Here is a 17,198-nt window from a genome sequence, read left to right as displayed (position 1 = left end):
ATATACATATACATATACATATACATATACATATACATATACATATATTCAATCACTGGCCACCTTAATTTTTGGAACAGGATTTCTTACTCAACCCAGAGTTTGCTGATTGGATAGTCTGGTGTCTAGTAATTCCCCCAAGACCTGCCTGTCTCTACCTCTGCAGCACTGAAGTTATAAGATAGGTGCCTCTACACCCAGATTTAACCTGGGTACTAGGGAGTCCAAATCATTTTACCTACTGAACCATTTTCCCGGGCTTTTCTAATGATCAAATAGCTTCACTTTCTAGGAATGCTTTAACAATTTCAAATATTTTTCACCTACCATGTGGGCAGAAGTTTGTATAGAAATACATAGGACCAATGTACTAACCTAGATACTTACTATTAAACTGTATAGTACACTATGCATAAAGTTAATTACTCTCATTATAAGACATGTTATTAAGAAGGAAATTCCAGCTGCAGAGATGTCAAACCCCTGAAACATAGGCCCCTGAGTGTTCGTTTTAAGACATAAGCATTCAGAATGTATTTGAGCACTTACAATAAGGCATTTTATCCACAGAAGTTAAATAACAAGGACAGGAAAGATGGCTCAGTCCATAGAACCTGAGTTTGGTTTCCCAGCAGCCATATAAAATAAGCTAGCTGTAATGGTACATGTTTGCAATCTCAGCATGGGAGGAAACAGAAAGCTCCATGAGGTATGCTACCCATCCAGCCCAGCAAATAAAAGACCCTGCCTCAGTAAAAAGGGGGATGCTGCTTGAGATTGAACTCTTGCCTCCTTAGGCAAGTTCACATATGCTCATGCATTCACACACTCATGCATGCTTGCAAGCACACATAGGCACATAGGCACACACACACACACACACACACACACACACACATGCTTGTACTCAGAATGAGTCTGGCTATTTGCGGTTAAACATCTATTAATTAAAACTGATGTGATAATAGTAAATTGTTTCTTTGATAAAATCTTTATCATGTAAGAGCCCAATATTCCTTGGTGTGAAAATTCGAGAGTCAAAAGCAAATATCTACGGACAGACATACAGCCATAACTAATGAGCAGATAGCAGAATGAAACTGTCCCTTTCTCATCAAGACCAGGTGATGTCACTGGTGTGGAATGAAAAGGAATAAAAAGACAGTTTCTTTAGGGGTGGCTATATGGGACTCGGTGTGGCTCAATGAGAGACGCTCCCTTCTCTCAATTGTCCCTCGAATACGTGAAATGGAGGCATGACTAAGCCATCCATTACAAAGATAAGTGAAGCAACTGTATGTTTCCAATCTCATCTTTTCAATTTTCCCCAAATGGCTTTCAGCATTATCTTCCTTGCACACCAGTCAGATCGTGCTGTTACGCCCTTCAGACTCTTGTTTGCCTGTTATCTAGGGAATAAAGACCAGACTGCCCTCGTTTCAAGCTTCTTGGTGATATATGCATTCTCATGGTTCTTTGTAGTCTCAGAACAACCCCACTGCATTTATTGGCACTTTAAAAATATTTCTTAGTACACATAACTCTGTGGGTCTTTGCATGAACTAGTCAGTTTCCAACAAAATCCTGCTCCCCCCACACTCTGTCAGGTCAAAGGTAACTTTTGCTTAAAGAGACTTTTTCTGGTGGGATTTATTCATTCTTTCAGTTCTAAACTGTTAAGTGCTGAGAAGCAGAGTTGAATAATTCTCTTTTTCCTACAATGTATTTCTAACAGTACTAAATCTAGCCTGCTTCTAATTTGTTTGTGTTTGGTTGGTTGATTTTTAACCCATCTGCATATCTTAACCACTAGACTTGGAATTCTTTGAGAAAAGAAACTCTGCTCAATAAGTGTCCCTAATCTGAAATGTTAGAACCAGAAGTAATGTGTGAACGTGCGTGCGTGTTCATGTGTGGTGTGTGTGTGTGTGTGTGTGCGTGTGTGTGTGTGTGTGTGTAAGGGGATGAATGATGTGTGAATGTGTATGTATATTTATGGAAGGTAGAGGACAACTTGTGTTGCTCCTCGGGGGCTCTCTCCCTTTAGACTGAGACAGACTTTCATTGGCTTAGAACATGAACAAATCAGCTTGGCTGGCCAGTAAGCTGGGGTCTGCCTGCCTGCCTTCCCTAGTGCTGGCATTTCACGTGTACACCATTCCGCCTGCTTTCCCATGAGTTCTAGGGTTCTACATTCAGGCCCTCCCACTTTACCAACTAGACTTGTCTTCCTATCCCCCAGATTTTGGATTTCTTTCTTCAACTAGTTGTTGATTCTTTATGAACTCCATATCATGTACCCTAAATCCCATTCATCTCCTCATCCCCTCATATCTGCCCTCTACCCTTACAACTTCTCCCCAAAAGAAAACAAAAAAGCAAAAAAAAAAAAAAAAGATAAAAGAAAGCAACAAAACAAAACAAAATCTCATCGTGGAACCTGCAGTACACCCTCCTGTCCAAACAACTTTATTTGCAAATGTTCATTGTAATGAGTCATTGGTCTGGATCAAGGTGTCTGGCTTCTGCTACACCATCAATACTAGATCTTCACCTGGACTCCTTTTGGATAGTCTATGGTTGCCCTGGGTCACAGAGATCCTACAGCTCTGAGTCTACAGGAATGCCCCCTGCAAGTGGTCCAGCAATTCACATATGAGGTAGATGTTGGGGTGAACCAACTCAAAGCCCTGAATTGATTGGGTCTGGTTGGTAGCTGAGCTGGTCAACTCACCAGCTCTCCCACATTCACACCACAGGAGCCAACTCTCCATCACTGCCCCAAAGACCAGTAGGACCGGGACCAGCTCTCAGGCCCCCTGGTCTGGCTCACCCACTAGGACCAGCTCTGCTGTGCTGCCCAAGCAACATGTATTCTGCTTTCCCAAGTGCTGCCGCCAGAGAAGGGCAGGGCCACCTCTTCTGAAGATTTTTGATTTTTAAAGAATATTTGTTTAAATACAAAGAGATAAATTGTGGAGGAAACCAACTCAAAGCATAACACTCATTTGTGTCTCATACACATTGCATACACATACACCCATAAGGCCACATACACTTGGACTGACACTTGTCACTGGAGGTTGGGGTGGAATTATACATGTGTAAGATCAGGTTGGTGCTTCAAATTTTTTCAGTGCTGGGGAATTTGAGATTTCAGATGTCTGAACTCAGGGCTCTCAACCTATATGGTTGTGCTATCCCTGAAAATGCTTGTTGAGTGCTGCATCCATCTTGAAGTTCTTAGGGATTTGCTTTTAGGTTGTTGCATGAGCTTCATGGCTCTGTATGACCTCTGTGTGGAGGAGGATTGCTTCTTGCCTTTTTTTTTTTCTTCTAGTAATGAGTAGTTACTATTGGCTTATATGGAAGCTCTGGGTCTTAATTTCTACCAGCTAAGAAAACCATGCTCTCCTCTGCACTGTCTTCTCCCCTCTACTCCTCATTATCATCTAGGGGACACGCAAGAGCGTCAGCATTAACATGATGGTAGATCTTCCTCAGCTGATCCTGAAGATACGGGGCTTCCAGCTTTACTTATAATATGACCTCCACTGAATGGCCTGCCATCTCTATCAAGCTGGCCTACCATCCCTGAGCTTTAGCCCCAAGACTTTGCCATAGAAAGAGGGAATGGAGAGACAATAGTAAAGGGCTTGCCTCTCAAGCATGAGGACATGGGTTTAGATCCCCAGAACTCACACAAAGTCCAGTGCACATGCACCCCAGAACACTCACACACATGATCACACACACACACATGCACACGCACGTGCATGCTCACACACATACAATTCATGGAGTTGGAGACACGATAAACATCTATCAAAAGATTTAGAGATATGTCTCTGTCATGACAAAGCCTACACATTTGGAGAGGATGGGTGACGAGTGAGTCAGGCGAACAGCAAACAGAATCAGGGGGAAAGAAGGTATCACCCACATGGCTACTGAAAGGAATTTCTATTTAAATTCTCGAGTCAGTTTTGTTCTGGAGAAATGTGGGACTTTTTAGCTTTTAAAGACTGCCCTCCTTCCTCTGAGAAGCAGCTGAGCCAGAGGCATGCATCCCTTCCTGGACTCCCTGAGTCTCCATTATTGTCAGTATGAGTCAATTTTTTATACAGAGTCAACACTGAGTATAGACTCTTGCTCAAATCACCCTGTTTCTCCTAGGGTAACAGAGGAGAGGCAACAGGGTGATTTCTGGTAGAAGCCACAGCCACATGGCTACAAGGGCAGATTTTTTTTTCATAATAGCCAATCTTTAAAGTGCTCAGTAGGCCCTGGAGTTGATGAGAGACAGTAGGGCTGGGACACAAATGAACAGGGCAGGCCTCACACAGGGGCAGTTTCTTAGGGATGTACTAAGGGGAGGAGGGAAGGGAGATGACCCCTTAGCTCTCACCAAGCTTCCAACCTTTGTTCTCAGAGTTCCCACAGCTTCTGTCCTGGCTTCTCTTTGATCATTAGTACAATCAGGGACCTAAGAAAAGTTTGGTGCTGGGAACATGGCTCAGTGGGTAAGAGTGCTTGATGTCTGTGGAAACTTGAGTTCAGATCCCAGTGATCCGGATTAAAAAAAAAAAAAAGGCAGGTGTGGCTGAGTTTCCTATAACCCTAATACTGTAAGATGCAGAGACCCGAGGACTGCTGTGGTGCGGTGGCTGCCAACCTAGCTTCAGTTTCAGTGAGAGAGCCTGTCTCAAGGGAGTTGAGATATAAAGTGATAAAACAGGATATACCCAATATCTCACTATCTCACTTTGGTGCACTCCTGAACACACATATATGTGTATACCTAAGACATAGACACAGATATACAGGCATGAGTACACAGGCACACACACACACACACACACACACGAGAGAGAGAGAGAGAGAGAGAGAGAGAGAGAGAGAGAGAGAGAGAGAGAGAGAGAGAGAGAAGAAGCAGGCTCTTTCCTCTCTATGGTAAGGGTGGAAATATGAGAAGAGTTAGAATTTCTGGGCCCCAACATCCAGAGGAAGACAAAATAGTCTCTTCTTGTGAAAAACGAAAGTCCCCAAACTCTGTCGAACATTACTCTACTGGTTGAAATTAAACACACACATTTAAAAATGTAACAATATTGTCGGTATTTACTTTTGAATGGTGAAACTGTGAGTGATTTTAACCTTCCTTGCTATTTATCTACATTGCTTGCACGCTTCTATTATTTATAAATAAGAAAAGTATTATTTGGGTGGGGGGCGCCTTTTGCCTTTAGTGATTCTCCCACCCCATCCCCATTGACATGGATTTCCACAGAAAAAAACGCAACTTGACTGGCCAGACAGGCCCATGCGGCTCCCAAGGTGCTTCAATAGGAAGGGATGCTGAGGGCTTTGTTTCCAAGCCTTTTGTGAGTGTTCTTTTCTGTTCTCAGAAAGACAAGAGTGACCTCCTGCCCAGAGAAATGACCTTGAATTTAAATGTGAAATGCTAGCCTGGTCTGAATGCCAAAAAGGGGCATTTAGCTCCTGACCAAGATGCAAGGGTCATTCTGCTCTCTGTGAAGGGTGATAACCTCCCTTAGATCACTTGCCAGAAGTGGGGTGCTGTATCTCAGAGACCCCTGCAAGGACTCTAGCAGCAAAGGGCATTTCTGCCTCTCCTTCTTCCATCAGGGTGTTGATAATCACAGTGCTCTAGACTGACCCAGCTTACTGTTCACAGAGGAAGAAACCACCCTCACATCTGATTTGTGGGACCTTCCCATTCTGAAGGGTTCTGTGTTCTTGCTTTTTTTTCTTTGGCTGTCAGTGAAAGGCCAAAGGAACACCCCTCTGAAAAGTTCCCTGTGTATGTATTTGTGCTTGTAAACATTGTGTTTGTGTGTGTTGCTGCATGTTTCTATTTGTATGTTTGTATGTTTGTATGTTTGTACTCTATGTGTGCCTGTATTTGTATTTGTGTATTTGTGTCCTTATGTGTCTGTTTATGTGTATACGGAGTTGTATTTGCTTCGTGTGTTTGGATATATGTTTATATGTATATGAATGGTGTATATTTGTGTTTGTGTGTATTTGTTTGGGTTTGTATTTACCCATTGTTAGAAACCAGGTGTTTCTCCAGCCCATCTCAGCACCAGCATCGATAACATCACTAGTCACTGAATTCAACACTTGTCCCGCCATCATAGCCTGCTCTCTGGTTCTGTCTCCTGATCTCTCTGTCTGTCTCTGTCTCCCTGTTTCTCTGCCTCTGTTTCTCTCTCTTGTTCCAGCTCCAAGGTGGCCTCCCCCATCTTCCCCAAAGCCCCCACTCTCAACCTCCCCCAACCCCATGCAAATAAATCTGTCTTGTGGTGTGACCTTTGCAGCATTCCTTGTCCCCAACCAATCCACCAAGGTCCTCCCCCAGCGTAAACCCTAACACTTATGCTTGCGCTAGTCTGTACTTATATGTAGGGGGCAGGGTACATGCTGGTTTATGATAATATGACTTGTGTTTGAGTGTGTGCTGGCTTACTACTTTTTTTAAAAAAAAAAAGATGTGCTTGTGTTTATATGTATGTATATGCTGGTATCTAACAGAGGCCAGTAGAGGGTGTTGGAGCCTCTAGAACTGTAGTTGCAGGTCATAGAGAGCTGACATGGGTGCTGGGACTTGAAACTGGGCCCCATGTAAAAAGCAATGAGCACTTTTACCTTCTGAACTCTTCCTCCAGCTCCTTGATTTACTGTTTAATCCTTAACAAAACAGCAAGATTCCTTACTCCTACATCCACAAAATCCCACCAAATCTGAGACTTACTCTAAGATAGCCTACCAAATATGGGGCTAAAGAAAAGGCTTGGTGGTTAAGAGCACTAGCTGTTCTTCCAGAAAACCTGGAAGGTTCAACTCCCACCAAGTACCCGGGTGCTCACAACTATCTGTAACTCCAGTTTCAGGGCATCAGATAACCCCTTCTGGCCTTCTTGAATACAAAGCATGCATGTGGTACACAGACATGCATGCAGGCAAAATACCTATACATATAAGATAGAACAATACCTTTAAAATGTTTTAAAAGTTATTTTACCAAACATGAAAATGTGGAGGATGGAGGTGTGGCAAATAAAGCCTCTTCTTGCAGGACCTGCTGGCTATCAGTGAACCAACCCTGTTCTTTCCAAGCAAGAAATCAAAAGGTTCCCTCTCCCATTAGACCTCCTCCAAATACTCCTTGTTTACAATTTATTAATCTTTTCTTTTACAGATTAGGCAAAGAGATTGTGGTTTATTTGTTTTAAAATTTTAATATATTTTATGGAAGTATTTAGCCTAACTCTATAGAATTTATCCTAAAAGCTCAAATATAAGAAGTATTTTAGTTCCTCTGCTGTTAATTTGGTGAGAGATGAAACAGATTTCTCTCTGGGGACAGTGTACAACTTAGTCCTCTGTCGTGCCTAGGATACAATCATCTTCCTGTACTGTCAGACTTCCACGGCTCAGTGTTAACCTTGACATTCACAGAGAAGATAGAATGGAAAACTGAAACCATAAAAAATGGCAAAAGGCCTTTAGGAAACATCTCAGCCTAGGTAGGGAAATAAGATCTTATTGTGTAGGAGACAAAGGAAAGAGGTTTTTATTTTAAGATCACAGACACAACTTATTAATTTCCAAGGGAGAAAGAGAAACAATTGGTTACAGCATCCAGGTTAAATTTAAATTAGGGGAGGTGTGTGTGTGTGTGTGTAGCAGGGAGGTAGGACTGGAAACAGCCCAGTCAGTAAACTACATGTCATGGGAGCCTGAGGACTTTAGTCCAACTTCTAAAACCTATTTTAAAATGCCAGGCTTTGTTGCATGTTCTAAGAATCTTGGCTATGTGCTAGCCAGCCAACCTACACTACTAGGAGAACTTTAGGCTGAGGAGAGACTCTGTCTCAAAGACAATTTCCTAAGGATGACACAGAAGGTTATCCTATGGCCTCCACATGCATGCACACACATTCATGTGCACCCTCACATATACATGAACACACAAAAATACACACACACACACACACACACACACACACACAGAAGGCACATTTGAACCACAGCTTCAAATATTGAAAGCACTGTCTGACTATAACACATTATAGGCTGGTGACTCATCCCAGCAGTCTTGTGGTCTTCAAAATGACACACATAGACACACATTGTTCTGAACTGAATGATGGCGAGCAGTAGGAGACTCCATGATTGTGAGCAACTGTTTAGGTTTTCTGGCCTTAAGTCCTTATTTTTCTCCCACTTTCTTTTTTTAATCCTGTGTGTTGGGGGAATGCACACATGACATGGTGCACATGTAGACATCAGAGGAAATCTGCAGAAGTTGCTTCTCTCCTTCCACCACGTGAGTCTTAGGGTTTGGATTCAAGTGTCAGGTTTGAGGACAAACACTTTCAGCTGTTGTGCCATCTTTCTGGGCCTTAAGGTCTTGTTTTAAAATCAAATTAGCCATTGTTTGAGGGTATCCATTTTTCCTTATTGCCTCTTTGTTGATATATTGGTTTTGGAAACATCACTTCAACAGATAATAGGTAAGTTTTTTATTTAGGTACTTACCACAGTACAGCAGTGTGCGCAGGAAGAGGAAGTGGATAAATGAACATGGGGAACTACTTCTGCTTGGTTTGCCTACCTTTCAGAAATACCCACTGGAATCAAAGTTGTCTGTAACACTGTCTATAAGCCTGTTTGCAGTAGCAATCACTGAGAACCCACCTGCCACACAGCATCACAGTATATCACTTAGGGAGAAAGAACTTCTCAAGATGAATGATGGAGAAAGGTTTTCAAGATGGAACCTTACCTACCTGTACTATTCTCCTATTCTGACCTATTTATTCTGTTCTATCATATTCTATTGTATACTATTATAACCATATATTACATCCTGTATGCATATTCTATTACATTATTTACGTCTATTCTGTCTACTCCATTCTACCATATCCCATTACATACTATACTACTCTATTTTTATAATACATTCTGTTCTATCTTTCAATTCTGTTTGGTCTATCCTGTTCTTTCCTATCTATTATACTTTATTCTATCCTTCTAGTCTGCTTACTCTACTTGGTCTATGTTGTCCTGTTCTGTCTATTCTCTTTGATCTATCTTGTCCTATCCTATCTGTCCTGTCCTGTCCTGTCCTGTCCTGTCCTGTTCTGTCCTGTTTTCTGTTCTAGTGCAGTTCAGCACAATCCTTTGTCTAGGTATGGCCTGAGCCATGGCTCTTTGGTCTGATCTACAAGAATCTGTGAGAATTGCCTGCCACTTTTCCTTCTAGCCCACATGGGCACTGATTCTATGTGAGGCCTCTTTATGTGCTTTCTTCCTTGTTCTAGGGTGGTCCAGCAATCCTTTCCAAAAGTGGGAATGAGGCCCTCACCCAGTCTTGGGCAGCATGTGTTTATTCTTGAGCTAAAGTCAAGAGTGGGCTGCATTCAGGGGCTGCTACTAGAAATGTGAAGAAAGTGCTCTTTTCTTTCCCCTTGTAACTCTTAGTTCCTGAGGGAATGCTTAGAGAGAGAGCAGTCACAGGATCTTCTTCTGGGGTGGGCTCCCTCATGATCCATTGCTTCAGAGCCCACGTTTAGTTCCAAGATTTCATGTTTCAGGAGTTTCCACCCATGAGCCTCAGGGTCCCTCCTACAAACACACACAACACCGGAGCTGTACCATGGATCTCCAAGCTCCTACACATTGGAATACTGCAGAGCTTCATGCTTCCTGTTGGCCCTTCCCTGGGTGTATTTTTGTTCAGAGACATTCTCAAACACTAGAATTTTGGCAGCAGGATTGGAGGGATTAGAATGCTCAGAGCAACAGTAAACAGGTTGGCAATAACTGTAACACAATTGCTACAGGATGTAAGAGTGTGCAGTTTAGTACACCCTTAATTTGGTATCTTTTCAGTACTACTTGGCTACAACCACTTCCTTCACTTGCAGCCCTTTCCTAGGCTCTGGCACACTCCCACATATGCAATGCATTTGAATTCCATTTTCCATATGTCATATTATTTGGATTTAATGTTCCAACTGTGAAATCCAGCTGCAAGAGGGGAGTTTCAGATTAGGAAGAAAAAAAAAGCTTTGCATAATGACTGAAGCTCAGCCATCCCAAAACTACCAAAGCAAATGAAACAAATCAGCCCGTGTCTGTGTTGGTGGCGTAATGTACAGAGGACTCAGCAGCGTTTACCAAACGGTAGTGGGATGTTCTCCATAGGAGCACACATGTACACACTTAAGCAACCCTCAAAAAAAAAGTCATCTCACTGATCACTGAGAGAGGCTTGGAGATTGTTCTGAAAGGATTTTTGTGAAAGAAAAGAAATTAATTTGTAATTATTGCAGGCTGAATTTATTTGAACATTGGAAACAGAAAGACAGTTGGAAAACCAAAATACCTGTTAAAATTCTGTAGTCCTGGGAGCTACTACTGAGACGGCTAAATAGGTGAAGACACTGGACACCAAGCCTGAGAATAGGAACAAAATCCTTGGGACCCACAAAGAATAAGAGGAGAACACATTGACTCCTGCAAGTAGTTCTCTGACCTCGGTGAGCACACTACACACACACACACACACACACACACACACACATTCAAAACAAATGTTAAAAATTAAAAAGTACATCTGTAGTCCCAAAAGTGAACAAGGCACACTTTATCTTTGAGATAGGAGGTATATTCCATACATATACATAACATTGACGCACATATCTTTCTCATTACATACACATCTTAAAGATGAAATGACATCAACTATAAAGAATCCGAGTAAGAGCAAGAAACAATGACCAAGCTTCTAGCAATCAGCCTTCAAGAGCTGCAACTGGGTTTCTTGCACATTGGCTCGTATAAAAATGAACCAGGAATCCTTGCAGAAATCAATAATCACAGTGTGAAGCCTGCTTTACACACCCCAAACCAGTTTGTTACACCCAAAGCTAAGGAAGACATCAAAGAATTCCTAGTTGGAGCTGAAGAGATAGCTCAGTGCTTAAGAATGTGAACTTCTGAGTCTGGTACCCAGCCCCCACATCAGGTATTGCACGGCTACCCTTAAGTCTAGCTGCAGGGGATCTGGAGCCCCCTTCTGGCCTCTAACAGTCCCTGCACTCACATTCACATATACATGGCATACTCATAATTAAAAATAAAATATGTCTTTAAAAAAAAAAGGAATTCAAAGGTTACGCTAAAAGGACTCTGGACCAACTTGAAGAATGTCCTACTAACCAGAGATTAAAAAACTATCTGAGCAGCAATTAATAACAACTGCTAAAATTGAAATGTATAAAATTTCGTGATTCTAAAAATGAAATCTGTGGTCACCACTAGGAGAATGGTCAAAACTACTAACTCATTGCATTGGAAACAATTAATGTCAACAAAGGAGCCTTTATACCTTATTCCACAGGTAGCCGGTGAGTTACAGAACTTTTTATGGAGTTATTCCTCTAGTTAAGTAAGGTTAAAAGAATAAATTAGAATAATTTCCCAAGTTTTGTGGTTTATTAATAAATTTGACCAACGACATTCAGGATGATTGTCATTTCTTGTTAAAGGTTGTTGTCACCTCCAGTTTCTTCTCTTTTCACCCTCCAAACCCTTCCATGAACACACTTTTCCCCTTTGCTCTTTCAAACTCTTCGTGTGTGTGTGTGTGTGTGTGTGTGTGTGTGTACGAATAAATATACAAATATATATTTCTAAATATATAAATACAATCTTTCAGTCCATATTATGTTATTTGTATGTATGTTTTCAGGGATGACCATTTGGCATTGGATAGCCAATTGATGTGCTCTTCCCTGGGAAGACTATTTCTCCAGCTCTTAGCGTTCCTTGGTTTTCTATCATCTTTTGTCTGGGTTTGAGGCCTCCTGATCTTTCCAAATTGCTTTGTAAAAGATGAGTGTCCTAGGGGTGTTTAGACCATGAGGTGCTACTGCAGGAATGGGATTAATGCCACTATAAAGGAGGGGATTCAGTTACCTTCTTGCTTCCTTCGATCATATAATGGGACAATAAGGAGGTTCTCTATGCATGCTGATGTGAATAGAAATAGATAGAACATGACTGGGAATCAGACCCATAGATTAATGTAGTCCTCATCCCTGGTCATAATAAATAGAAGAAGATTGGGAATAGATTAAGATAGTTCTCAATTCTGGTCATAGAAACTTCCTTTTGTATCAGTCAGTGGTTGATCCAGAAACATATAACTGGTTAAAGCACAGAGAATAAAAACAGAGGTTGAGTGCTCAGCCCTAAGTGGGGTATCCATAGCAACTCTTCCAAGACTGAGCCAAAAGAATGTAAGAGCTGGAGAATGGGAAGGAGTGCCGTGAGGTGCTGAGTTCTGGACATGGCATGGCTATTGCACTCATTACCTCGCAGCAGCTGTGGCTGCCTGTACAAGACCTAAATCAAGCCATTCAGCATTCTAGCATGATTAGTGGAAGGGACTCACTGGGACTCATCCCTAACTGAGGTGCTTTTAGCAGTTACTGGTTTAGGGATGATAGGGGTATGGGGAGAAGAGACATCTTCCTTTGGGGTGTAGCTACTGGTAGGTTGCTCATGTTCCAGAGATGCCTCCACCGCCATGCACATGTAAGCAGTGCTGATGGTATACAGTGGTTTATTAAAAGTAAGACTGAGGTGGGAGGATGACTTATAGTAATCAGGATATACTGGATATGTGGATGAAATTTCCAAAGACTAGATTAAAAAACTATTTTGAAAGATTTGAGATTAGATGTATTTTAATGTGGGTAAAAGTTATACATTGATTCAATATGTTTTCTCTAATTTTTCATATTTTTAATTTTCTCAGAGTAAGTTTTTAAAGAGGACATGTATTTTATATGAATTCAAAGAAAGGGAGTTACTGGGAGAAATATCTACTTATATCACAGGTCAGAATAAACTAGAAATACATTTAATAGTTAACATAAAAAAAGGATTTCATATGAAAAATGAGAACTACATAAATAAATAATATTTTTCTCTTGGTAATAATAAATTCCATCATGAAATCAACCACAAAGGAAGATATGTTGACATTAAAAATGTTGAAATTCATATATCTTTAAAACAAAAGATGAAAATATTTGTACAAATTGTGACAGATTAATGGTTTCTGTTATTTCTGCATCACAGGAAAAAAAATCAAAAGGAGCTCAAGAAAATGGATATAAAAAGAGTATTCACGAAGCAGAGAACAGAAAGCTAAGCAGCATGAACATATTTAACCACTATGAACTATTAAAGATGGGTAAGTGAAAATAGAACATATAATTAGCATGTTTTAAAACTCATAATATATAATATTGGCATCTGATGTTTTTATAAAGCCCTGAAAATAGACCACTATCATCCCAAGTGGCCCAGCCTTGTAGACCAGCACAAACCTGGGGCAGCGGATTCTCTGTTAACCTATAGAGCCACAAAAAGCTATGTGTCTGATGATTTATGTGTTACATTTTGAGAATTTTGAATAACAAAAACTGAATTATTGCAAATAATCAGAAACACAGGCAACCAATTCTTCACAAAGGCATTCATTTTTAAATCATTTATATTAATAAAGTTTGAACCATCTAATTGACCTATAAGAAAGAGTACTTAATTATGTTAACTTTAGACTCAAAGATTACAAAATTATTTTTATTTTATATTTAAACTAATTTATTATATTTGTTTATTTACTTATTTAGTGATGTATGTGTGTATGTGTGTGTGTGTGTGTGTGTGTGTGCACATACAAGTGCATGTATAGACATCCCATGACATATATTTGGAGGTCACAAGACAACTTGGAGGAATCTATTTTTGCATCTTGTGATCCAAACTCAGGTCATCAAGCTTAGTGACAGTCACCTTTACCTACTGAGCCTTCTAACCAGTCTGATAATACTATTAACGCCCATGATTTTGAACTGGGTTTAGTAGAAAGTCTGTGATTCTAGCATGCAGGAGGCAGAGCTGGACGATCCCCCATGCACTTGAAACCAGCTTTGGCTATATAGTAGGTTCTAGGCCTCTCTTATTTTCTGCCTGTGACAAAGATGCTCCCTCATCTATAGCAGAACCCAAAGGTTAAATGATTGAAATGAGTTAGAAATGGCATCAGGAAATGTTTGCTTTTGGGAAGCTGCCCAGGATCCAGGCTCATGCAAACTCAAGCCTGAGAAATCACAAGAGATAAGAAAGGATAAAGCTAGATCCCATGAAGCAGCTAATAGCTCCCAAGTAGGCTGCCTTTCATAAACCCAGTTTCTCTACTCCCCCAGTCCTAAGAGATGAGAGCACCAGTAAGAGGCAGAAGTGGGTGGGACCAAGACCCAAACCAGCCCGATTAGAAAACTCATGTGCTTTGGCAGATGCTAAAGAACATGCATCTAAAGAAACACATCGTGATGAATCAGGCCCTTGACTACATCCATCATTCCCCCAAATCACATAATCACTAAAAGGCTACCCTGTCCAGGGCTGGCTCTAAGGTAAGAGCCTGTTGTGAGCTACCTCATCCCCAGCAAAGAAGGAAGCTTAATCCCTGGAACAAGAGTTCTCATCTGACTGAACACGTTAGATCGAGAGTCTTACCAGCCACCCTGGTCTCACTCCATCACAGCTCAGTGCTTCTGCAGCCTCCCTCATACACACTGAATACTTCACACATGAAGTCATGGAACACAGAGCTGGGGGCGGTGTGCTAGCCTTCGGGTTCCCATTTAAATTTACAGCTCGCTGCTTGAAGAGTCCCCGGGCTCTGACTAAGGTGGTGATTATGCTGTCCATCAATTAGCTTGCATTTCAGCACAATATTTGGGGCCTCTTTACACTCCCTCATAACAGAGACCTGTTTAACGCAACACACACACACACACACATTCTCTCCCAGACATTATTACTGAGTTCTAGGACGTGTGTCACCCAGATGTGTCTGCCACGATGTGTTCATTGTACTGAAAGAATTACCAGAAATATCTTCTGTGCTAGTAAACTTCTGTGGCAGAGAGCAGTTGTTAACCACAGCCCTGCTTTTTCATCAGCCATCTTAGAATTAATTGTTCTGTCTGCACGTCGTGTCCATTGCGACATTTAATGTCACAAGCTAGTGAATCTTTCTTGGATGGTTTTCCAAGGAAAGTTGCTTTAAGGGAATCCTCATTTCTGAATGTGGAAACCCTCTGTGAACTCTGTAGATGGTTGTGCTGATAAAGAAGGAGAGTGGTGTAGACTAACACCTACTTGTTCTTTTGTAAACCTGAAATTTGAATTTAATGGGCAGCCGTACACAGATAGGGAAAAAGACAAAATGTGAGAAGTCAGGTCAAACACCCACAAAGAGGGATGCTGAGATGGTTCAGCAGGTAAAGGTACTTGTTGCCAAGCATGATAACTTGAGTTTGATCACCGGATTCCACATGGTGGGTGGAGAGTCCCACCTCCCATACATTGCACCTTGAACTCTACATGCATGCCATGCCATGATTGTTTGTGCATGCTTGCATATGTGCACATATACGCAAACACACACACACTCATATAATATTCTCAATAACATAAATATCTGCAAACTGACATATAATAATCTGTTAGAATTGATGAACTACCTATATCTCTTTTATGCTATGTGATAACTTTGTTGAGAGGAAAATAGGGGTTGAGGAAACGTTAATATACTGCAAAAGCTGGAGGCTTCATGGATTTTTATGGGAGAGAGAACTCTCCATGGGATTCTAGAATCCAGTTGTATGACCATTAGCCTGCCAGAATATTCAATATAGAAATAGAACTCCCCTGGTAATAGTGGAAACTAAAGGAATTACTTTCCAAAACTAGCAATGAAGACTCATGCCATTTATGCAACTGTAGCTATTCTCCCTTATTGATCTTATTTATAAAAATCCAATCTTGTTTGATTTCATAGAGTCTTAAATCCAAAGGCAAGTAGTTTTATTATATTTACCTTCATTTACTGGTTGTATATGTGTATGTGCACAAGCCAGAGTGAGTGTGTGGGGGTCAGAAGACAATTAAGGGAGTCAGTTTTCTCCTTCTACCATGTGGGTCCCAGGGATCAAACTCTGGTTGTCAGGCTTGGTGGCAACCACATTTACCCTCTGAACTATCATGCTGGTACCTGTAGATTTGTTGAAGACTATCAAACATTCACACTGAGCTCTGAAATAAGGCAAAAAGATGAGAATAATTTGCATGTAAAAGCTTAAAATAAAAGACAGAAAAATAACCATGATTTTACCTTTCTCCATCATCTTCTCTGCCCGTTTCCTTTCTGGCTTTACCTGCTTCTGTTGTCTGGGTAAGGCTCATGAATATTCCTGTGTAATCCTAGCCATCCATGACAGGCCAGCCAGGGAGCTAGGGGGGCTCTGCAAGTCAGATTTCGGAGGCAAGACAGAATCGGAAAGTGACTGCCCTGTCCATGACCAAGCCCTTCTCTGCTATGGCTAATGTCTGGCACTAACCATGAACTCAGGAAGGTAAGCAAACACTTGGGCTCAGCTTCCTGCCAGGGCAGAGCTACCCTCTAGCCACTGCTAGGAAAGATTGCTCTGGAAGTCTGTGGTTCAGCCAGTTTAACCAGCTCCACTTGAAGGATCCCCCCACCCCCCAACCCTCAACGCACACCTCAGCAGTGAGGACCAGAGAAGGCAGAGCTTTATTGAGCAGAGCCACCTTGAGTTCAGGGACAAACTCATCATCAAGTGCCAGCATCACTTGTCTCAATGTAGAGTACCACAGAAAGATATCTCCTTACGCTCAGACATCCATCCATGTGCAACATACATTAGCCCATCCATCCCAATCATGTCTGGCTCCTTTACCAAAATGAATATAGAAAAAGCCTTGCCTACAGTGAGTGCTTGGCAGTCTCTGCCTGGTTTTTGGATATAACAAATCACGGGAGAGCGTGAATCAGGCAGCCAGATGGGAGGGGAAGGAAAACAGGGATTGATCCACCCAGAAAACATATTGGGGATGGAGAGATGAAATACTTCTATCTAGGGTTAGGTCTCTGTGGAGCTGGACCAGTAGGTTTCATAAGCAGCCAGGTCTGTAAACAGTCAAGACCCACCCTCTCAGGCATTACAGTGTCCTAAGCAGTGACAGGAATCTCTTGACTGCCAGAGCACCCTTTA

Source organism: Grammomys surdaster, unplaced genomic scaffold, assembly GCF_004785775.1.
Source record: "Grammomys surdaster isolate TR1022 unplaced genomic scaffold, NIH_TR_1.0 208, whole genome shotgun sequence".
NCBI classification, from domain to species: Eukaryota; Metazoa; Chordata; class Mammalia; order Rodentia; family Muridae; genus Grammomys; species Grammomys surdaster.
Note: the sequence above shows the minus strand (reverse complement) of the source record.